General features: G+C 40.7%; 1 long non-coding RNA gene across 1 annotated transcript in view; it reads right to left on the reverse strand.

Moving 5' to 3' along the window:
• Positions 1–3,278: 3,278 nt before the first annotated feature.
• LOC128639642 (uncharacterized) overlaps positions 3,279–24,730 on the reverse strand; it is a 37,675-nt gene continuing 16,223 nt past the window's right edge. Inside the window, exons 2-3 of the long non-coding RNA XR_008399239.1 lie at positions 5,672–5,792; positions 3,279–3,529 (exon numbers count right to left, since the gene is read on the reverse strand). This is a non-coding gene — a long non-coding RNA (uncharacterized LOC128639642). The remainder of the gene's footprint in view (positions 3,530–5,671; positions 5,793–24,730) is intronic.

A 24,730-nucleotide genomic window follows, 5' to 3' on the forward strand; every position in this document is an offset into this window, starting at 1 on the left:
GTAATTTAGTGGGGGGTTTTCTCGTAATTTAGTTAATTTAGTTTAATTGTAGGTAGTTTAGGTAATTAGTTTAATGATACTGTAGTGTTAGGTGTAATTGTAACTTAGGTTAGGATTTATTTTACAGGTAATTTTGTACTTATTTTAGCTAGGTAGTTATTAAATAGTTAATAACTATTTAATAACTATTCTACCTAGTTAAAATAAATAAAAAGTTGCCTGTAAAATAAAAATAAATCCTAAACTAGCTACAATGTAACTATTAGTCATATTGTAGCTAGCTTAGGGTTTATTTTATCGGTAAGGTTTAGTTTTAAATAGGATTAATTTATTTAATTATGTTAAAATAATTTAGTTTAATTTAAATTATATTTAAGTTAGGGGGGTTAGACTTAGGTTTAGGGGTTAATAAATTTATTATAGTAGCGGCAACGTTGGGGTCGGAAGATTAGGGGTTAATAAATGTAGATAGGTGTCGGCGACATTGGGGGGGCAGATTAGGGGTTAATAAAATGTAACTAGTGTTTGCGAGGCGGGAGTGCGGCGGTTTAGGGGTTAATACATTTTTTAAAGTGGCAGCGATGTCCGGTCGGCAGATTAGGGGTTAATAATTGTAGGTATGTGGCGGCGACGTTGGGGGCGGCAGATTAGGGTTTAATAAATATAATGTAGGTGTCAGCGATGTTAGGGGCAGCAGATTAGGGGTTTATAGGTATAATGTAGGTGGCGGCGATGTCCGGTAGGCAGATTAGGGGTTAAAAAATGTATTTTAGTGTTTGCGATGTGGGGGGGGGGGCTCGGTTTAGGTGTTAATAGGTAGTTTATGGGTGTTAGTGTACTTTTTAGCACTTTAGTTAAGAGCTTTGTTCCAGCGTTAGCCCATAAAACTCTTAAAGGGACACTGTACCCAAATTTTTTCTTTTGTAATTCAGAAAGAGCATGCAATTTTAAGCAACTTTCTAATTTACTCCTATTATCAATTTTTCGTCGTTCTCTTGCTATCATTATTTGAAAAAGAAGGCATCTAAGCTTTTTTTTGGTTTCAGTACTCTGGACAGCACTTTTTTATTGGTGGATGAATTTATCCACCAATCAGCAAGGACAACCCAGCAAGGACAACCCACCAACAATGGGCCGGCATCTAAACTTACATTCTTGCATTTCAAATAAAGATACCAAGAGAATGAAGAAAATTTGATAATAGGAGTAAATTAGAAAGTTGCTTAAAATTTCATGCTCAATCTGAATCACAAAAGATTTTTTTTGGGTACATTGTCCCTTTAACTACTGACTTTCAAATGCGGTAGAAGTCTTGACAGGAGAGGGTCTACCGCTCACTTCTTCCAAGACTCGTAATACCAGCATTAGGCAAATCCCATTAAAAAGATAGGATACGCAATTGACGTAAGGGGATTTGCGGTAGCCTCGAGTCGTGGAAGAAAAGTGAGAGGTACACCTGTACCTGCCAGACTCGTAATACCAGCGGGCGGTAAAAAGCAGCGTTAGGACCCCTTAACGCTGCTTTTTTACCCTAACGCCAAACTCGTGATCTAGCCGTTAGTAATTTCTTATTGTAGATTTAAATAATTTGAGTAGGGTTAGGGTTTTTTAATATGTAATATAGTTAATTTAATTGCTAGTTTAATGTAATTTTAGTATAATAGTTAGGCTAGGTTAATTAATAGTTTAATATAGTTTAATTTAATTCTACAGGTATGTTTTAATTTATTATAAGATAGAAATGTTGTAATTTTAATGTAAAGTTAGCGGGTTGTTAGGTTTAGGGGTTAATAGCTTAATTTAGTTTATGGCGATGTGGGGGGCTGACAGTTTAGGGGTTAATAGGTTTAGTTAGTGGTAGTGATGTGGGAGGCCAGGGGTTTAGCGGTTAATACTTTTATTTAGTTGCGGCGGAATAGGGGTTAATACATTTATTTAGTTGTGGTGGGGTCCGGGAGCGGCGGGATAGGGGTTAATAACATTATGTAGGTGGCAGCCATGTCGGGCGGCAGATTAGGGGTGTTTAGACTCGGGGCTTATGTTAGTTGTAAACGTTACTGGTTTTCTATCATTCCTATGGCATCCGCCGCATCCAGGGTGGAGGATTGAAAACCAGTTACGCTGGGCCGGAATAGACGTGAGCGTACCGGTTAACTATTTGCTAACTTTAAAAAAGTGTCAAATAGTGCAGAATGTGTATTCGGAACATCTGTAATGACATAAGCATCGATCTGTGTCGGATTGAGACCGGCGGATCATATGTTACGTCACAGATTTCAACTTTTGTCGGTCTGTAGGCTTTGATAACTAGGTTGAATCAAGCTCGCCACAATTGCGCTGCGGAATTCCAGCGTATTTGTGGTTGATGGCTTGATAAATATCCCCCTAGGAGTTATTGCAAACAATGCTCTGCAGCCTATTGACCAACAAAGGGGTTAAATGGCGACGTGGCTAAGGGACATTTATTGCTTACATTTTTTTTAAAAAGCTGAAATTCATCTTCTTTTGACAATCTTCTTATGATGACATTCGAAATCTGTTCTACTGTTGCCCACAAGAACATTACAAAGCTCAATATCACTGTAGACATTTTGACATCGATGGAATTTCAATAACTTTTTTAGCATGAAATAACCAGTGAAACCTAAACGATTGCCATCCTGCTTCTCAGTCTCTATAACTGCTGAAGAAATATGTAAAAATATTGCCGGAATAAAATATGCCTTGTTTTCTTCTTGAACTTTTGATTGGAGAACTTTCTACTGGACAATCATGTGCATTTAAATTTGGACGAATACAAAAACAAATCACTAACTTTGCTGTATTTCTTGAATTTGTTTCAAAACAAAAAAGGAGCAGCCATCATGGTGCGGCACAAAATTACTTTGCAGTTAAACAATTACTGTAACGATGGGAAAGTCTTTTCTGCAGACAAAAAAGGTTTCAAAAGTTCACATTTACACTATTTAACAACTATAACAAGCAATTGTATTGCTAGTTGGTTGATTCATGTGTCAGCCAACAAATATGTAAGGTTTTGCCAATCCTAACCCATAAACAAATATGTGCTGCTGCTGGTTTGTAGTACTAGCATTAATTACTATTTTAAATTAATTTAAGTTTATGCTGCTGTTCAGCTGAACCAAATGTCTCTAGGAATTAATCTTGGCCAAAAATAAAGACTTTTTTTTTTTTTACAACAAATGATTTGTCCAAAATAATTATTTTGTCTGTGCCCATGCCTTTTTTCTACATCTTCTTTGCAAACTTAGCTATGGATAGTCTGTGGACTGATTTATGTTTATTTATTATGCAGAAATGGACATTAGTTGATGTGTTGTATGACAGAGAACTTTTTTAAATGGTTCCATACCAATAGGAAAGGGGTAACGTTATATATTTGCAGCTGAGATTGGTGTGGGATCTCCTGAATCCCAGGTCTTCTTAAAATGGCCAATGACATCCTGTTAAATCATGATATCTTCACAAGCATATGACCTATGAGAAGCTGTCACTTTAAGGGGCCGTCCTAAAGATAAAAAAAGAGAGAGTGTAAGAACCAAGATCTCATGTCAACATTATGTGCACACAACTCAATAAAACTCAGTATTTTACTAAATGACTGGCAGCATTCTCACTATTACTATTTGATCAGTGGGAAAATACAAATGGCTGAACAAAAAAAACACACAACTTTATTATTTCACATAAAAAACAAACATTAGGGGGTGGGCCTATGTCATCTGATGCATTTCATGTTATAGATTAAAGTTAAATGCGTCTGATACATCAGTGCCACCTGCATGTTTGTATTTGTCACATTAATTAATTATGCAGTTTTTATCTACTGATCTCCTTAGTGCATCACTTTGTAATGTTGGAATTGCTTAGTTCTGCTCTTTATGGCTTTGAACCCTGTTGCACTGTGGGTAATATAGTCATATCACTTCTCTGAAGTCCGAAAAGAGGATATCTGTCTGTCGGCTTTAAAGCTCTGATCTTTGCTATGTACAATGTATCAGTTGTGGTTATAGGTATCAGTGGTAACAATTATTTAGTGATAGGGTAAAAATGCCAATGTATGATCTTTATAGAAATATGGGGTATGCACTAATCCCTTAATGCTCAGGATATTTGTGTTCTAAATTCATTATTAAAGACTATAAAAATGTCTTTACATTTGCTAAGCTATACAGCATCAGCTTCCTGAAATAAAATAATACCTGCTAATATAATAACATATACAATTAAAGGGATATTCCAGTCAAAATGTAAATGCACATAGATGAATTGCATCTTTGAGTAGAAACATATTTGCAATCTACATTTTTTAGCAATGCTGTTGGCTTCTAGCAATGTCGGGCGGACATGGTTCGCTACAGCAAGTCATGTCCGCCCGACACCTTAGTAAATCTACCCCTATGTATAGTTATCGCAACTCACACTACATCTTCCTTACAATGTGGTCACTGGTTAATCACAGGACACACACACATATATATATATATATGTGTGTATGTTTAAGTGTACATGTGAGTGTATATGTGTTATATGTTTTTGTATATATATATATATATATGTATATATATATGTTTGAGTGTGCATGTGTGTGTATTTGTGTGTGTATGTTTGTGTGTTTATATGTGAGTGTATATGCATATGTGTATGTTTGTGTGTGTTTTTTTTGTTTGTATATGCATGTGTGTATGGGTGTATATATGTATGTATGTGTGTGTGAATATTTGAGTGTGCATCTGTGTGCATGTTTGAGTGTGCGTGTGTGTGTGTGTTTATATGCATATACTGTATATGTAAATGTGGGAGTATATATGTGTGTATATGCATGTGACTGTGTTTGTGCATGTGTGTAAATTTTGAGTGTGCATGTGTGTGTATTTGTGTGTTTGTATGTTTGTGTATGTATATGTGAGTGTATGTGCATATGTGTATGTTTGTGTGTGTGTTTTTTGTTTGTATATACATGTGTGTATCAAGGTGTGTGTGTGTGTGTATATGCATGTGTGTATGGGTGTATATATGTATGTATGTGTGTGTGTATATTTGAGTGTGCATCTGTGTGAATGTGTGTGAATACAAGGGTGTGTATATGTTTGAGTGTGCATGTGTGTGTTTATATGCATATATATGTAAATACGGGAGTATATATGTGTGTATATGCATGTGACTGTGTGTGTGTGCATGTGTGTGAATTTTGTATTTGTATGTGTGTGTATGTATATGTGAGTGTATGTGCATATGTGTATGTTTGGGTGTTTTGTGTGTGTGTCTATATGCATATGTGTATATAGGTGTGTGTATATGTGTGTATATGCATGTATGTATAAGTGGCTGTATATACGTATATACTGTATGTGTGTCTATATGCATATGTGTATGTAGGTGTGTGTATATGCATGTATGTATAAGTGGCTGTATATATGTATGTGTTTGTGTGTCTATATGCATATGTGTATGTAGGTGTGTGTATATGCATGTATGTATAAGTGGCTGTATATACGTATATACTGTATGTGTGTCTATATGCATATATGTATGTAGGTGTGTGTATATGCATGTATGTATAAGTGGCTATATATGTATGTGTGTGCAGTATTGGAAATGGGCAAATTTACAATATAGAATGAGAAAACATAATTAAGTTCAGTGTCACCATTATCTTGTCCTCAGGGGAGCTCTCACTGCCGTGGGCGCTACAGAAGCTGCTGCTATTGGATGAGGAATGTGATGGTATTGGCCTCCTGGAGAATTCTGATACCTGATTTGCCAGAAACCTATAAAAAGAGGGAAGCGATATGTAAGAGGTCAGCAGGTGACATTCTGTTATATGTACCTATGTTCCACAAGAACACAGTGATATCCATCTGATGGCGATCATATGTGAGACACTGGCAGGAATACGCTTTCCATATGTGCCACCCGTATGAAATGTCAGCTGGGACATCACAGAGACTGCCCTGAACTGCCCACAAACAGGGCAAGTGAGTATTATCCACTCACAGCAGCAAATCCCTCACATCTTATAAAATCTATACCTAAAAGTCAATTCATTAGACTTAGTAGAAACACCAAGTGTAATCACTTTCATTGTAAAACATGTAAGGTAATAACCACTGGTAATACATTTCACATCCATTCATATTATTATTATTATTATTCTTTATTTATAAAGCACCGACAGATTCCGCAGCGCTGCCCATGGGTACAAGGATAACAGTGCAGTGGAGAAACAATATGATAAGACACAACATTTTACAGACAAATACAGGGGGAATTGAGGGCCCTATTCCCGTGGGAACTTACAATCTAGACGGGTAGGAGGATGGGAAACAGGAGGTGGGGACTGCAGAGGTGAGAATGATATTAGTGAGGAGATAGAGGGGAACTGTTAGTTAAGTGAAGTTAGTTTGTTGATAAGTTGGGTGATAAGCTTCCCTGAACAGAAAGGTCTTTAGGGAACGTTTAAAGGAGGAGAGGTTAGGGGCAAGTCTGACTCTCGAGGAAGTGCGTTCCAGATAGTTGGTGCCGCACGAGAGAAGTCCTGTAGTCTAGAATGAGAGGAGGTGATGGTAGAGGATGCAAGAAGCAGGTCGTTGTTGGATCTTAGGGGACAGGCAGGAGTATATTTGTTGATAAGTGAGGACAGGTAGGGTGGGGCAGCATTGGTGAGGGCTTTGTAGGTCAGGGTGAGAATTTTGAATTTAACTCTGTTGTGAATGGGGAGCCAGTGAAGGGACTCACAGAGAGGTGCAGCAGAAACAGAGAGTCGAGAGAGGTGGATTAGCCTGGCAGATGCATTTAGGATGGATTGGAGGGGAGAGAGGCGGGAGAGAGGGAGGCCAGTTAGTAAGTTGTTACAGTAGTCAAGTCGGGAAATTACCAGGGAGTGGATGAGCTGTTTGGTAGTTTCAGCACTCAGAAACGGATGAATTTTGGAGATATTGCGTAGGTGGTTGCGGCAGGATGAAGAGAGCACTTAGATGTGGGGAATGAAGGACAGATTTGAGTCAAGCGTGACTCCAAGGCAGCAGACTTGGGGTGATGGGGAGATAGTGGTGCTGCCAACAGTGATAGAAAAATTAGAGACTGGAGGGGAGCTAGAGGGGGGAATTAGAAGTAGTTCGGTCTTGGACATATTTATTTTTAGGTGGTGAGAAGCCATCCAGGAGGAAATGCCAGATAAGCAGTCGCTGATGTGAAGAGTTGACAGAAGGAGAGAGTGCAGGGGTGGAAAGGTAGATCTGGGTATCATCAGCATAGAGGTTATAGCTGAAGGCATAGCTGTTGATAAGTTTAACCAGTGAAGAAGTGTAAATAGAGAAGAGTAGAGGACCCAGGACAGAGCCTTGAGGTACTCCAACAGACAGGGGCAATACCAGCAAAAGAGACAGAGAAGGATCTGTTAGAGAGATAAGAGTGAATTCAGGAGAGGGCAGTGTCACAGAGACCAAGAGAACTGAGAGACCGTAGGAGAAGGGGATGGTCAACAGTGTCAAAGGCAGCAGATAGGTCAAGCAAGATGAGTATAGAGTAGTAGCCTTTGTTTTTAGCAGAAAGGAGATTGTTAGTAACCTTGGTGAGGGCAGTCTCAGTTGAGTGTACATATACAACTTGCAGGACCAAACGGGCCCTTTTTCTGATTAGCTGTAGGACAAACGTCACGCGTACTACATGTAAGAGTAGGTGAACATCTGAGAGATGTGGAAAACTATAATAAGGACTCCGCAGTGACCGACCATTTCAATGGCTTGCACCTTACCAATGTCCCTGAGTTACAGGTGCAAATTATTAAAATAGTGAAAAACAATCTAAGGGGAGGTGATAGACATAAACATTTGACCAAAAGAGAACTCTTGGATTTTTAAGTTAGGGACAAGGTATCCAAAAGGCATGAATTATGAGTGAGACATTTCCTACTTCACAGGCTAACTTTTAACCCTTGATTACTGTTGTTGTTCTTCATATTCTAAGCTTTTTCTAGCTATAGTCATAGTGACAACAATAATAATGTGAATTAATAAGGACAAATAGTGATACATTTAGCATTAGATAAATATGTTAAATATATATGGATAATTTAAATAACTAGAGTTTTCTTTGCATTTGCAGCATATAGGACATGGATTTTTGTCATTGTTTATTTTTATTTGTATAAGTTGGTTTTAATACGTACTTATTTGTGCTACGTTCCACCTTAAGGGGTCAAATTACCATTGTGCGAGTGGACATGATCCGATATTGCGGATTATGTCCGCCGCACATTGATAAATGTTGACAGCATATGCTCTATGCATTTATCATTGCACAAGCAGTTCTTGTGAACTGCTAGTGCAATGCCACCCCCTGCAGATTCGCGGCCAATCGGCCGCTAGCAGGGGGTGTCAATCAACCCGATCATATTGGATCTGGTTGATTTTTTGGCGATGTCTGTCCGCCGCCTCAGAGCAGGCGGACAGTTTATGGAGCAGCGGTCTTTAGACCGCTGCATCATAACTTGTGTTTCCGGTGAGCCTGAAGGCTCGCCAGAAACACGGGGCATCAAGCTCCATACAGAGCTTGATAAATATGCCCCTAAGTCATTAAGGGTCGGTTCTAAACAGATTGAAGCCAGAGTTTTGTGATTGGCCGTGCCTATTTTAAATATCTGGTAGTAATGATATGACATCACCTATGATTAAGCACTAGAGCAGCACAAAACACGTCATGGGGTTTCTCCACGTATCCCTGCGTGTTTGTGTTTTTTTTAGACAATTCACCACTGAGTGCTCAGGATCCGTGTCTATTAACAAATCCGTCCTTTTGTTCTGGATCTGTCTTGTGCTGTCTCTTCTTTTGAACTGAGGCAACTTTGTATTTATTTATTTTTTGCTGACATAGAGTCAGTGAGCAAATAATACTAACAGACACAATCACTTTCTTTGTTGCTTCTCAAAGAGAACATTTTAAAAAGTTTTCTTTTTTATGGGTAGCTTTCTTTCTTTTTATAAATAGGTAAATCAATGTGTACAAACATGCACTTCCTGTTAGATACAAAAATACAATAAACAACTTTCACTTTTCGAATTAGTGCTGTTTCATACACATGATAGACTTTGCTTTTAATGTGTTGTACTGTATATAAACTTTCAGATAAGTTATGTGTGTAGTGAGAAATATGTCATTGTGTTTGCCCAGTGCCACTATCTGCTTAGTAAGGTTACATAGCACACGTCAGCAAGGGCATCCGCAGAAATTTTTTCGGGGGGGGGCAATAAAATGAAATATACCCAGACAATATATATATATTTATTTAGAAATCAGGGGTTGAAAATTATCCCAAAATACTACTAGTCCTAGTGCTCTATACATTTTGAAGTCAGTATATGCTAAACCTTAAAGGGTTAGAAAGTCAAAATTAAACCTGCAATATTCAGATAAAGCATATAATTTTAAGTCACTTTTAAATTAACTTCCATTTTCAAATGTGTTTCGTTCTCTTGGTATACCTTGTTGAAAAAGAATACGCATAAATCCTTAACAAGTGAAAGCTAGCTGCTGATTGGTGCCTGCACACTCTCTTGTGATTGGCTAACTAGATGTGTTCAGCTAGCTGCCAGTAGTGCAATGCTGTTTCTTCAGAAAATAATTAAAATAGATTGAAGCAAATTTGATAATAGAAATAAATTGGAAAGTTGTTTAAAATTGTATGTTCTATCCATATCATGAAAGAGAATTTTGGGGTTTCCTGTCCCTTTAATAGACTATCATACATTTCTTGTATGCACTCGGATACATTGGTACAGAAACATTCAGACATACACAGATACATTTGTATATACACACACTGACACATACACTGTTACTTACACACACTGACACTCACACATACTGACACACAGAGACAATGACACATACTGACACACAATGAAACACACAAGCTGAGTTTGTATTGGTGTTGCAAGAAATATCGGGAGGTTGGCTTGGAGCTAAGTTTTGACTATATTTGAATGATTTACCTACAAAATATATATATATAGTTGTTTTTTTAAATTAAATAATCGTGAGCAGAAGCACATATCCATACTTACAATTCTTTATGTATTACACATAAATAAAAGTATGGTATAGACCTTATAGGTCTTAAAAACATGTAATCTGCCAAAATGAGCCACATATAGATACATTAACCTGTTTTCCTTTCACTTTATATTCAGCAGCATATGCACCAGGGTGCAAGTGATGCTTTAAAAAAAACATCTTGGAGAATGAGTCTAAGGCAGCGGTTCTCACCCAAAGTGACCTCAAGGCTCAGTAAATTTTAGCTGGACAGTATGTGTGTGTGTATGTATATATATATATATATATATATATATATATATATATAAAACTACAAATTGTGTAGCTGTAACTGTGAAATGATCCAACTTTCCCCAGTTCTGGCAGCTTATAAGGTGCTTGTACCATCTGGTAATGACACAATTTGTTAATTGCTGACATGATACAAGCCCCACTGACACTCTGAGCAGCTGCAATATTTAAAATCCTGGTGCACTGAGAATATCTAGCTATGCTTCATGTGCATGTGCAGAGAAACATGTTAACACTAAAACAGTGATAACTTCTACTAGAAGCTTTTTTGCCAACATGTATATTTCTAAATATATATTTTTCAAAGATGTAATTCATCCATGTGTTTTTAAATTTTGATCGGAATGTCCCTTTAATAAGCCAAGTGCAGCATAAAATACTATTAAAAAACAAACTGCAAGACACTGTAACACTAATCAGTAAAGCATGTTCCTTTTACATAAGACCAGTATATATAGCTTGTCTGATTTATGCTCATTCCTAGCAATATCTCAGAAATGTATTTAGAAGTAAACGTGGTCAGGGATTTTATACAAGAACAGGCTTACACTATACAAGAACAGGCTTACACTATACAAGAACAGGCTTACACTATACAAGAACAGGTTTACACTATACAAGAACAGGCTTACACTATACAAGAACAGGCTTACACTATACAAGAACAGGCTTACACTATACAAGAACAGGCTTACACTATACAAGAACAGGCTTACACTATATAAGAACAGGTTTACACTATATAAGAACAGGCTTACATATCATCCATTTGCTATGCAGTGTTCCCTCTCTATAGAGTTCAAACAAGAAATAACTGCAATGCATGCTGGGAATTAGGATCCAAGGGGCCAAATTTTCAAGCTCCGAATGGAGCTTGATGCCCCTGTTTCCGCGCAAGCCTTAAGGCTGCCGGAAACAGGGGCATCAAGCTCCGAATGGAGCTTGATGCCCCTGTTTCCCCACGAGCCTTCAGGCTGCCGGAAACAGAAGTTATGAAGCAGTGGTCTAAAGACCACTGGTTCATAACTGGTCCGCTGCCTCTGAGGCTGCGATCTGCAATTCGCATGATCCTATATGATCGGTCTGATTGATCTGCAGGGGGCGGCATTGCACAAGCAGTTCTGGTGAACTGTTTGTGCAATGTTAAATGCCGACAGCATATGCTGTCGGCATTCAGCGATGTCTGTCAGACATAATATGCTACAGCTTATCATGTCGTACAGACATTGATAAATAGGCCCACAAAACTGCAATGACACAATACTGAGTAGGGTATAGTGAACTATAAATTTCAGAATGCTTTGTAACTCCCAGAATACTGTGCTTCTTCCTCTAAAACTAGACTTCACTTAGGGGATTAAAAAGCATAGAAACGGACATTCAATTTTCCTTTTTTTCTGTAGTTTTAATCCAGGTGGGGAATATCCTGGGGGGGGCAAATGCCCCCTATTGTCCCCCCTTGTGGACGCCCATGGTGACGTCAGTGATATCTTATTGCCCAGACCTAGTCTAGCACACATACAAAATCTCCTCCAGTCTTATAGTTTTTCTACCCCAGCATGCCTTTCTCCATCATCACACACTAGCTGTTATAAGAAGGATATTGTTGTTTAAACCCCTCAACTGCTGATCCATTTCTACCCCTTTGCAGAGCTGTTCTGGAGTTTTTAGGTGCTGATCACATTTAATTACCACTATAGGCCATTTTTTCAATGATAAGCCCACACATATTATATATTGTTTTTTTCAGCAGACCCAAATTCAAATTATACTGCCATTTTATGTATATGTCATATGTGAATTCTGCAACCAAAATGTGTTAAACAATGTATATTTTTTATTAAAACTTTAATAAATAATGCCTAGATTAAGAGTTCTGCGTTAGCCGTCAAAAGCAGCGTTAAGGGGTCCTAACACTGCTTTTGGCTGCCCACTGGTATTTAGAGTTGGCCAGGTAATGGTGTAACGCTCACTTTCAAGCCGCGACTTTTCCATACCGCAGATCCCCTTACGCCAATTGCGTATCCTATCTTTTCAATGGGATCTTCCTAACGCCGGTATTTAGAGTCTTGGCTGAAGTGAGCGTTACACCTCTACCGACAAGACTCCTACCGCCCATGGAAAGGCTGTAGTTAAGAGCTTTATGGGCTAACGCGGGTATATAAAGCTCTTAACTACAGTGCTCTAAAGTACACTAACACCCATAAACTACCTATGTACCCCTAAACCGAGGTCCCCCCACATCGCCGCCACTATAATAAATATTTTTAACCCCTAATCTGCCGACCGCACATCGCCACCACTTAAATTATCCCTATGAACCCCTAATCTGCTGCCCCTAACATCGCCGACACCTACATAATATTTATTAACCCCTAATCTGCCCCACCAATGTCGCCGCCACCTACCTACACTTATTAACCCCTAATCTGCCGACCGGACCTCGCCGCTACTCTAATAAAGTTATTAACCCCTAAACCGCCGCACTCCTACCTCGCAAACACTATAATAAATAGTATTACCCCTAATCTGCCCCCCCCAATGTCGCCGCCACCTAACTTCAAGTATTAACCCCAAATCTGCCGACCGGACCTCGCCGCTACTCTAATAAATGTATTAACCCCTAAAGCTAAGTCTAACACCCCCCTAAGTTAAATATAATTTTAATCTAACGAAATAAATTAAATCTTATTAACTAAAGTATTCCTATTTAAAACTAAATACTTACCTGTAAAATAAACCCTAAACTAGCTACAATATAACGAATAATTATATTGTAGCTATTTTAGGATTTATATTTATTTTACAGGCAACTTTGTATTTATTTTAACTAGGTACAATGGCTATTAAATAGTTATTTACTATTTAATAACTACCTAGTTAAAATTATTACAAAATTACCTGTAAAATAAATCCTAACCTAAGTTACAATTAAACCTAACACTACACTATCAATAAATTAATTAAATAAATTACCTACAATTACATACAATTAAATAAACTAAACTAAATTACAAAAACAAACAAACACTAAATTACAAAAAATAAAAAAAGTTTACAAGAATATTAGGCTAATTACACCTACTCTAAGCCCCCTAATAAAATAAAAAAATCCCCCCAAAATAATAAAGGTCACTACCCTATTCTAAATTAAAAAGTAATCAGCTCTTTTACCAGCCCTTAAAAGGGCTTTCTGCGGGGCATGCCCCAAAGTAATCAGCTCTTTTGCCTGTAAAAAAAAATACAACCCCCCCAACATTAAAACCCACCACCCACATACCCCTACTCTAACCCACCCAAACCCCCCTTAAATAAACCTAACACTACCCCCCTGAAGATCTCCCTACCTTGAGTTGTCTTTACCCAGCTGGGCCGAAGTCTTCATCCTATCCGGGCAGAAGAGGACATCCGGACCGGCAGACATCTTCATCCAAGCGGCATCTTCTATCTTCATCCATCCGGAGCGGAGCGGAGCCATCTTCTTCAACCGACGCCTTCTCGCCGAATGAAGGTTCCTTTAAATGACGTCATCTAAGATGGTGTCCCTCGAATTCCGATTGGCTGATAGGATTCTATCAGCCAATCGGAATTAAGGTAGGAAAAATCTGATTGGCTGATCCAATCAGCCAATCAGATTGAGCTCGCATTCTATTGGCTGATCGAAACAGCCAATAGAATGCGAGCTCAATCTGATTGGCTGATTGGATCAGCCAATCGGATTGAACTTGAATCTGATTGGCTGATTGAATCAGCCAATCAGATTTTTCCTACCTTAATTCCGATTGGCTGATAGAATTCTATCAGCCAATCGGAATTCGAGGGACGCCATCTTGGATGACGTCATTTAAAGGAACCTTCATTCAGCGAGTAGGCGTCGGTTGAAGAGGATGGATCCGCGTCGGCTGGGAAGAAGATGGCTCCGCTCCGGATGGATGAAGATAGAAGATGCCGCTTGGATGAAGATGTCTGCCGGTCCGGATGTCCTCTTCTGCCTGGATAGGATGAAGACTTCTGCCGGTCTGGATGTCCTCTTCTGCCCCATCGGGTGAAGACTTCGGCCCGGCTGGGTGAAGACGACTCAAGGTAGGGAGATCTTCAGGGGGGTAGTGTTAGGTTTATTTAAGGGGGGTTTGGGTGGGTTAGAGTAGGGGTATGTGGGTGGTGGGTTTTAATGTTGGGGGGGGTTGTATTTTTTTTTACAGGCAAAAGAGCTGATTACTTTGGGGCATGCCCCGCAAAAAGCATCCTTTTAAGGGCTGGTAAAAGAGCTGATTACTTTTTAATTTAAAATAGGGTAGGGACCTTTATTATTTTGGGGGGCTTTTTATTTTATTAGGGGGCTTAAAGTAGGTGTAATTAGCCTAATATTCTTGTAATCTTTTTTTATTTTTTGTAATTTAGTGTTTGTTTTTTTTGTAATTTAGTTTAGTTTATTTAATTGTATGTAATTGTAGGTAATTTATTTAATTAATTTATTGATAGTGTAGTGTTAGGTTTAATTGTAACTTAGGTTAGGATTTATTTTACAGGTAATTATGTAATTATTTTAACTAGGTAGCTATTAAATAGTAAATAACTATTTAATAGCTATTGTACCTAGTTAAAATAAATACAAAGTTGCCTGTAAAATAAATATAAATCCTAAAATAGCTACAATATAATTATTCGTTATATTGTAGCTAGTTTAGGGTTTATTTTACAGGTAAGTATTTAGTTTTAAATAGGAATACTTTAGTTAATAAGATTTAATTTATTTAGTTAGATTAAAATTATATTTAACTTAGGGGGGGTGTTAGGGTTAGGGTTAGACTTAGCTTTAGGGGATAATACATTTATTAGAGTAGCGGCGAGGTCCGGTCAGCAGATTAGGGGTTAATACTTGAAGTTAGGTGGTGGCGACGTTGGGGGGGGCAGATTAGGGGTTAATACTATTTATTATAGTGTTTGCGAGGCGGGAGTGCAGCGGTTTAGGGGTTAATAACTTTATTAGAGTAGCGGCGAGGTCCGGTCGGCAGATTAGGGGTTAATAAGTGTAGGTAGGTGGCGGCGACGTTGGGTGGGCAGATTAAGGGTTAATAAATATTATGTAGGTGTCGGCGATGTTGGGGGCAGCAGATTAGGGGTTCATAGGGATAATGTAAGTGGCAGCGGTGTCCGGAGCGGCAGATTAGGGGTTAATAGTCTGATGCAGGTGTCAGCGATAGTGGGGTCGGCAGATTAGGGGTTAATAAGTGAAAGGTTAGGGGTGTTTAGACTCGGGGTTCATGTTAGGGTGTTAGGTGCAGACTTAGAAACTGTTTCCCCATAGGAAACAATGGGGCTGCGCTGGGAGCTTAACGCTGCTTTTTTGCAGGTGTTAGGTTTTTTTTCAGCCCAAACTGCCCCATTGTTTCCTATGGGGGAATCATGCACAAGCACGTTTTGCCAGCTTACCGCTACCGTAAGCAACGCTGGTATTGAGGGTTGAAGTGGCAGTAAATTCGCCTTAATGCTCCCTTTTTGGAGCCTAACGCAGCCGCTCAGACAACTCTAAATACCAGCGTTGTTTGCAAGCAGCGGTAGGAAAAAAAGCTGCGTTTGCTACGCGGGTCTTTACCGACAAAACTCTAAATCTAGCCGTATGGTTGCTAACAAAAGTGCTATAGTAATAAAAATAAATGGTTATCCTCATATAAATTTGGGCGTTTTGGTATAGTTATATAACTTTGATGTGCATATAGGGGCTCCCATTAGCCTCTTCTCAAATAAATGCACATTGGTGAATAGGTTTTTCTTTCATACAAATAGTAAAAGTCCACAATCCATTACTCCTGGGAATTACTCTTCTCTACCACTAGGAGGCGGCAAAGATTTCCAAACCCCAAAAGCTCTATAAAACCCTCCCACCTTGCACATACTTTACTTTGCCTCCACTGGAGGTGGTTGAAGAATGAAGTGAATGCTATTTGTTTAGCATCTTGGTTAAAACTTTTGATTCACAGGGCTTATTTGCAGGCAGGTCAACCTCCAACACAGCGGATTACTGCACATTCTACTAGGTCAGTTGCCACTTCTTGAGCTTTTAAAAATGAGGCTTCAGTTGATCAAATTTACAAGGCAGCTACTTGGTCTTCTTTACATACTTGTGAGGTGGGAGAGGTTTTATAGAGCTCTTGGGGTAGAAGAGTAATTCCCATGAGCAATGGATCATGGACTCTCAACACCATGAAATAAATTAATTTATCAGGTAAGCATAAGTTTTTATTTTGGGGTGTTTTTTTTAATGGGGTTTTAGAATAGGCATAACTCTTTTTTTATTTTTGGTAATTTATTTTTTGAAATGTTAGTTTTTTTTGTAATGTTAGGTTTTTGTTTTTTTAGAGTTATTTTTTTATTTTTTTGTAAAGATAAGGTTAGTCTGTTTTTGGGTAACTTAGGGGATGTTAGGCTAGGGGGTTTAGATGTTAGAAGGTTACTTTGCGATGGGTGTATGACATTTAAGGGGTTAATAGTATAGAAGGTTACTTTGCGATATTGGGGTTGGTTGTTTAGGGGTTAATAGTGTGATGGGGACTTTGCGGTGGGCTATGTGGTGGTTTAGGGGTTAATAGTGTAGATGGTTACTTTGCGACGTAGGGGGTGGTGGTTTAGGAGTTAATAGTGTAGTGAGGACTTTGGCGATTCGGGTTAGTGCGTGAGTATGGGTTTACTTCCACTTTTCTCTCTCCATTGAAGTAAATGGGACAGTAAGTTAATGCAATCGCGATATTCTAAGTTCTGCTCTTTGTACGAATCAGGTTAATGCTCAAGCAATAAACATTTACTTTCAACTTGTAGTACGAGAGCTACCCACGCAAAGAGCAGAAGTCGAGCAGTGTTAGCGTATGCAGTAATTACAGTTCAACTCGTAATCTAGCCCATAATTGTCAGCAAGTAGAAGGAAAGCGTTGCTTGTGGCACAAATGAGCTGCACGTTATTTTAAAAACAGTGTTTCATTGACACAGAGGGAGTAATATTAGTGGGTTTTATGTTTGAACATAAAGAGCAACATGCAAGGGGTGTTCATTTGTAAAGATGGGCATTCAGGCTTTGGACAAATGCAAACTTTTACAAATTTTAATGATTCATTGAGTCGTCCGATAAACAAACAAACAGTCTAATAAATAATTGGAGGAAACAGACGAAGAACGAATGATTGACAAAATCTATTAGTTCATTGGTTTGTGCTGTTACTATAAATAGAGCTATTGGAACTTGCAGTTGTGTGACTTCTGTGCCTGTCCACTGAGCTAGTCATTCACTCATCACGGAGTTGTATGTTCTGTTAACATTGAAAAATAGTTCATTTTATTTGTTTAAATCCTATAGTGTACGATATTTGTTAATGTAAGTTACCTACATTTCCTGTCCCCAAAGGAAAAAAGGGTAACAAATCTGAATCAAATATTCATCCAAAACAAATGCCCACATGAACGAAATTCAGCCGAACCTAACGCTTGCAAAAATCCCAAATAAACCCATGCACTAATGTCTAATCATTTGCATTATTTGCCCCCATTTGACACCCATCAACACAAGAAACATAGAGGCTTGTCTTACTGGGGAAACCTGTACAGACGTATAAATATAGTCCACTTTTACTTTAATTATATGGAATTAGTGAAAAGGAAAAGTAGATACCTTAAAGGGACATTAAACACTTTAAAATGGTAATATAAAATATTAGACTGTTATATTCCACACAGTCATTGTCTGCACACTCTAGTGACCTAATTATAACTGTCCTTGATTGGCCATAGAAGAGAAGGTAACCTAAGTTACAACATGGCAGCGTCCATTGTTTTATAGACACACAGGGATATTTATCAAGCTGTCACCCGCAAATATGCTGGAATTCCGCAGCGTAATTGTGGCGAGCTTGATTCAACCTAGTTATCAAAGCCTACAGACCGGCAAAAGTTGAAATTTGTGACGTAACATACGATCCGCCGGTCTCAATCCGACACAGATCGATACTTACATCATTACAGATGTTCCAAATACACATTCAGCACTATTTGACACTTTTTCAAAGTTATCAAATAGTTAACAGGTATGCTTGCGGCTTTTCCGGCCCAGCGTACCTGATTTTCAAACCGCCACCCTGGAGGCTACAGATGTCATAGGAATCAATGGGAGTCTGAAAGCAGCGAAAGCTTATGTTCGATGCTGCCAGATATCCCATTGATTTCTATGGTTGAAAACCAGTTACGTTTACACCTAACACCCTAACATAAGCCCCGAGTCTAAACACCCCTAATCTGCCACCCCCACATCGCCACAATCTAAATAAAAGTATTAACACCTATCCCGCCGCTCCCGGATCCCGCAGCCACCTAAATAAACATATTAACTCCTAAACCTCTGGCCTCCCACATCACTACCATTAACTATACCTATTAACCCCTAAACTGCCAGCCCCCCACATCACCATAAACTAAATTAAGCTATTAAAAGCCCACCCATAATAAAAAAAACCCTAGCCTACAATAAACTACTAATGGCCCTTAAAAGGACCTTTTTGCAGAGCATTGCCCCAAAGAAATCAGCTCTTTAACTGTAAAAAAAAATACTAACACCCCCCAACAGTAAAAACCACCACCCACCCGCCCACCCAACCAACCCCACCAAATAAAAAGCCTATCTAAAAAACCTAAGCTCCCCATTGCCCTGAAAAGGGCATGTGTATGGGCATTGCCCTTAAAAGGGCATTTAGCTCTTTTACCTGGCCACACCCTACTCTAAAAATAAAACCCACCCAAAAAACCCTTAAATAAACCTAACACTAACCCCCGACGGTCCACTTACAGTTCCGCTTGAAGGATCCATCCAGCCGGCAAGAAGTCTTCATCCGGGCGGCAAGAATTCTTCATCCATGCGGCCTCTTCTATCTTCATCCATTTGGCGTGGAGTGGGTCCATCCTGAAGACATCTGGCGTGGAGCTCCTCTTCAATACGGTCGCCGCCGTAAACTGGAACTTGAATGCAAGTGACGTCATCCAAGATGGCGTCCCTTGCATTCCTATTGGCTGAAAGGTTCCAATCAGCCAATAGGATTAGAGCTGCTAAAATCCTATTGGCTGTTCCAATGAGCCAATAGGATTTGAGCAGCTCTTATCGTATTGGCTGTTCCAATCAGCCAATAGGATGAGAGCTCAATCCTAACAGGTCCTTTTAAGGGCCATTGGTAGTTTATTGTAGGCTAGGGTTTTTTTTCTTTTGCGGGGGCTTTTTTATTTTGGGGGGGCTTTTTTATTTTGATAGGGCTATTAGATTAGGTGTTATTCGTTTTATTTTTGATACTGTGGGTTGTTTGTTTTTGTAACTTAGTGTTTGTTTTATTTTGCAACAGCGTTTATTTTTTTTGTAACTTAGTAATTTGTAATAGTAGATTTAAATAATAGGTTTTTTTTTATATGTAATATAGTTAATGTAAATGTTAGTTTAATGTAATTTTAGTATAATAGTTAGGGTAGGTTGTTTTATTTTATTATAAAATAGGGATGTTGTAATTTTAAGGTAAAGTTAGCGGGTTGTTAGGTTTAGGGGTTAATAGCTTAATTTAGTTTATGGCGATGTGGGGGGCTGGCGGTTTAGGGGTTAATAGGTTTAGTTAATGGTAGTGATGTGGGAGGCCAGAGGTTTAGGGGTTAATACGTTTATTTAGTGGCGGCGGGGTCCGGGAGCAGTGGGATAGGGGTTAATAACTTTATTTAGTTGCGGTGGGGTCCGGGAGCGGCGGGATAGGGGTTAAACATTTTAGTATAGTGGCAGCGTTTAGTGACAGGGTATAAATAAAGTTGGTAAAAAGTCGAAATAGCAGCGAGATCGATGACTGTTAGTTAACAACAGTCCGATGCTCATCACCCCGTACTTGGTGCGCAGCCTTTTGCCGGCTTTTTTTTATAAATATGGAGATCGTATTCAGGTCCGCGCCCACGATGTTAGGCGATGTTAGGCGAGCGTAATGGTGCCGGCGAATGCAGCATAGTTGAGGCTTTGATAAATATCCACCTAAAACTTTACACTTTTTTGTCAATATTTAAACAGCTAATGAAACTTTAAATAATACATCTACATGTTATTCCCAGACTAATCTTTTCTTTGAATGCGTCATTCTATCTGGCATTTGTTAAGTGTTTAATGTCCCTTTAATAGAAGTGTATCTGATGGTCATTATTAAATGTTTTGCTTTTGAACCTGTATAAAGCAACTTTATTGTTCTAGGGGATCCTCTGTCAGCTTGGTTTATGTAATCTAATTCATTTCCCAGCTTCTCCAGAAACAGCAAAGTTAAAAATAATTGAAGTTTTCGTCCCTCTAAACTGGGGGAGAATATGTATAATGTGATTGTATATGAAAGACGCACAGCACTGGGCCCTCACATTAATTAATGCATGAGAGTTCATGGATGGAACGCAATCATTCTCAAATGACTAAAGAGGAGCTTTTGGATTTGCCATGATATTTGTTGGCTGTTGCAGCTCAGCCCTGAAGTAATTTATAAAGAGCATATGTGCAGGCTAATGCTGAGAGAGAGGCAAGGTGCGTGTCGCAGAGCTTTCTACATCTGGTCGCAGAGGGACCTCTTAAGTAGACCAAATGGGATTACTCTAAAAATGCAGCTGTTACATAATCTAGCAAATAAAGCCACTCACCGGATGATCCAGATGTGCTACAATAGTACAGAAGAACAAATACTAAATGTAAAACACATAATCAGACCCAGCTTCTAACTTACACAATAATTCCACAGCACACACAATCTATCATGGAACAGAAATAGATGGGGCATACTTTTGTAAGGCCAGAAACACAGATGGTTTGTGTGATGTGTCTGTTTTTTTTATACAGAAAATGATGTATATGAGCAGGACTTATGCTAAGAAACAAACTGCACCACTTGTTACAGGCACAAAACATTTCTCTTTTATGGTTCAGATAGAGCATACAGTTTTAAACAGCTTTCCAATTTACTTTTATAATATGCTTTATTCTCTTAGTATCCTTTGTTTAGGGAGCAGCAATACACCACTGGGGCCAGGCTCAATAAGAGGCACATTTGTTTAGCTACCTTGGTATAGTTTTCAACAAATGATACCAAGAGAATGAGAGGTATTTTGGCGCTGGACTGACCGTAATAAGTGGAATCAAACTGATATACTACAGGAAAGTTCTACTCTATGAAAAGCATTACTGGGCTAAAGGGAAGTGGCACCCAGGTGGTAAATCGCCATAGAACAGGCTAACAATGGTATTGAGCTGATTGTTCGTTCCTGTGAGCTAGATTTATCAAAGCCCTTCTCCTATAATTACGTCCAAAATAGCGCATATGAACTGATCGTCATATTCATCACTGCACTCTGCACCTATAATTTTGCAAATCTGAAAGAAACTTGTTTGCACTCCGCTTGCATTCGCCTAGGCGCACGGGTGCGCTCCCAACAGCGCTAATACACATTGGATACAGACGTAATTTTAGATGCAGACATAGAAATACGACTTGTTTGGAATTGAAATTTCGGCTTCAATTGCGTGTTGTATATTTCGCCATACAGACTGAGGCGAACACGATTATAATACATGCTTTTGCATCTTGTGATGCAGTACTTTCTTCTTTTAACTAATTTTTCAAAGGCTCAGCGACAAAAAGAGACTGTTATTGCAAGAAATTTGCGCTTCCACCGGGGCATATGGGTACCAACAGTTTTATATATATATATCGATATATTGATATATTTATTTTTGTGATCTTCAATTATCAACATATGGCAAAAACAGCACAGAAACATTATCCTATTATATAAAAGGCCAAGTGTGTTTGTCCAAAGCTGTCATGCGCAGTAGAGACAGCACGAGGACAAACACACCTGGCCTTTGAGTCCTACTCCCTAGCTGATCCGGGCATGAGTGGGGGCGTGACCAGCGTGAAGGGGGCGTGGTCGGGCATGAATGGCCTGAAGGGGGCGTGGTCAGCGTGACGGGGGCGTGGACAGTGTGAAGGGGCATGGCTGCGAGATAGAGAGGGGAGAGAGATAGAGAGGAGGAGAGAGATAGAGAGGAGGGGAGAGATAGAGAGGAGGGGAGAGATAGAGAGGAGGGGAGAGATAGAGAGGAGGGGAGAGATAGAGAGGAGGGGAGAGATAGAGAGGAGGGGAGAGATAGAGAGGAGGGGAGAGATAGAGAGGAGGGGAGAGATAGAGAGGAGGGGAGAGAGAGAGAGGAGGGGAGAGATAGAGAGGGGAGAGAGATAGAGAGGAGGAGAGAGATAGAGAGGAGGGGAGAGATAGAGAGGAGGGGAGAGATAGAGAGGAGGGTAGAGATAGAGAGGAGGGGAGAGATAGAGAGGAGGGGAGAGATAGAGAGGAGGGGAGAGATAGAGAGGAGGGGAGAGATAGAGAGGAGGGGAGAGAGAGAGAGGAGGGGAGAGATAGAGAGGGGATAGAGAGGAGGAGAGAGATAGAGAGGAGGGGAGAGATAGAGAGGAGGGGAGAGATAGAGAGGAGGGGAGAGATAGAGAGGAGGGGAGAGATAGAGAGGAGGGGAGAGATAGAGAGGAGGGGAGAGAGAGAGAGGAGGGGAGAGAGAGAGAAGGGGAGAGAGAGAAGGGGAGAGAGAGAGAAGGGGAGAGAGAGAGAGAAGGGGAGAGAGAGGAGAGGAGAGAGGGGGGAGAGAGAGAGAGAGGAGAGGAGAGAGGGGGGAGAGAGAGAGCTCAAAAGAGAGGGGGAGAGAGAGCGCAAAAGAGATGGGGGAGAGAGAAAGCTCAAAAGAGAGGGGGAGAGAGAAAGCTCAAAAGAGATGGGGGAGAGAGAGAGAACAAAAGAGAGGGGGGAGAGACCGCGAAGAGAGGGGGAGAGAGCGCAAAGCAGAGGGGGAGAGAGAGAGCGCAAAAGAGAGGGGGAAGAGAGAGCACAAAAGAGAGGGGGGAGAGAGAGAGAGCAAAAGAGAGGGGGGGAGAGAGCGCAAAAGACAGGGGGGAGAGAGTGCAAAAGAGAGGGGAGAGAGAAAGAGAGCACAAAAGAGGGGGGAGAGAGAGAGAGAGAGCAAAAGAGGGGGAGAGAGAGAGTGCACAAAAGAGAGGGGGAGATAGAGGAGGGGAGGGGGGGAGAGAGGGAGAGGAGAGGGGGGAGAGAGAGAGAGGAGGGGGAAGAGAGAGAGAGGAGGGGGGGAGAGAGAGAGAGAGGAGGGGGGGGAGAGAGAGAGAGAGGAGGGGGGAAGAGAGAGAGGGGAGGGAGAGAGAGAGGGGAGGGAGAGAGAGAGGGGAGGGAGAGAGAGAGGAGGGGGGGAGAGAGAGAGGGGAGGGAGATAGAGGGGGGAGAAAGCTCAAAAGAGAGGGGGAGAGAGAGCGCAGAAGAGATGGGGGAGAGAGAGAGAGCTCAAAAGAGAGGGGGAGAGAGAGCGGAAAAGAGATGGGGGAGAGAGAGAGAGCAAAAGAGAGGGGGGAGAGAGTGCGAAGAGAGGGGGGAGAGAGCGCAAAAGAGAGGGGGAGAGAGAGAGAGCGCAAAAGAGAGGGGGGAGAGAGAGAGTAAAAGAGGGGGGAGAGAGAGAGCACAAAAGAGAGGGGGAGAGAGAGCGAGCAAAAGAGAGGGGGGGGGAGAGAGAGAGTGCAAAAGAGAGGGGGAGAGAGAGCGCGCAAAAGAGAGGGGGAGAGAGAGAGAGAGAGGAGGGGGGAAGAGAGAGAGGGGAGGGGAGGGAGAGAGAGAGGGGAGGGAGAGAGAGAGGGGAGGGAGAGAGAGAGGAGGGGGGGAGAGAGAGAGGGGAGGGAGATAGAGGGGGGAGAAAGCTCAAAAGAGAGGGGGAGAGAGAGCGCAGAAGAGATGGGGGAGAGAGAGAGAGCTCAAAAGAGAGGGGGAGAGAGAGCGGAAAAGAGATGGGGGAGAGAGAGAGAGCAAAAGAGAGGGGGAGAGAGTGCGAAGAGAGGGGGAGAGAGCGCAAAAGAGAGGGGGAGAGAGAGAGAGCGCAAAAGAGAGGGGGGAGAGAGAGAGTAAAAGAGGGGGGAGAGAGAGAGCACAAAAGAGAGGGGGAGAGAGAGCGAGCAAAAGAGAGGGGGGGGAGAGAGAGAGTGCAAAAGAGAGGGGGAGAGAGAGCGCGCAAAAGAGAGGGGGAGAGAGAGCATGCAAAAGAAAGGGGGGAGAGAGAGCGCAAAAGAGAGGGAAGAGAGAGAGCGCAAAAGAGGGGGGAGAGAGCGCAAAAGAGAGGGGGGAGAGAGAGGGGGGAGAGAGCACAAAAGAGATGGGGGAGAGAGAGAGCGCAAAAGAGATGGGGGAGAGAGAGCGCAAAAGAGAGGGGAGAGAGAGAGCGCAAAAGAGGGGGGAGAGAGAGAGCGCAAAAGAGAGGGGGGAGGGA

Source organism: Bombina bombina, chromosome 9 (assembly GCF_027579735.1).
Source record: "Bombina bombina isolate aBomBom1 chromosome 9, aBomBom1.pri, whole genome shotgun sequence".
NCBI lineage: Eukaryota > Metazoa > Chordata > Amphibia > Anura > Bombinatoridae > Bombina > Bombina bombina.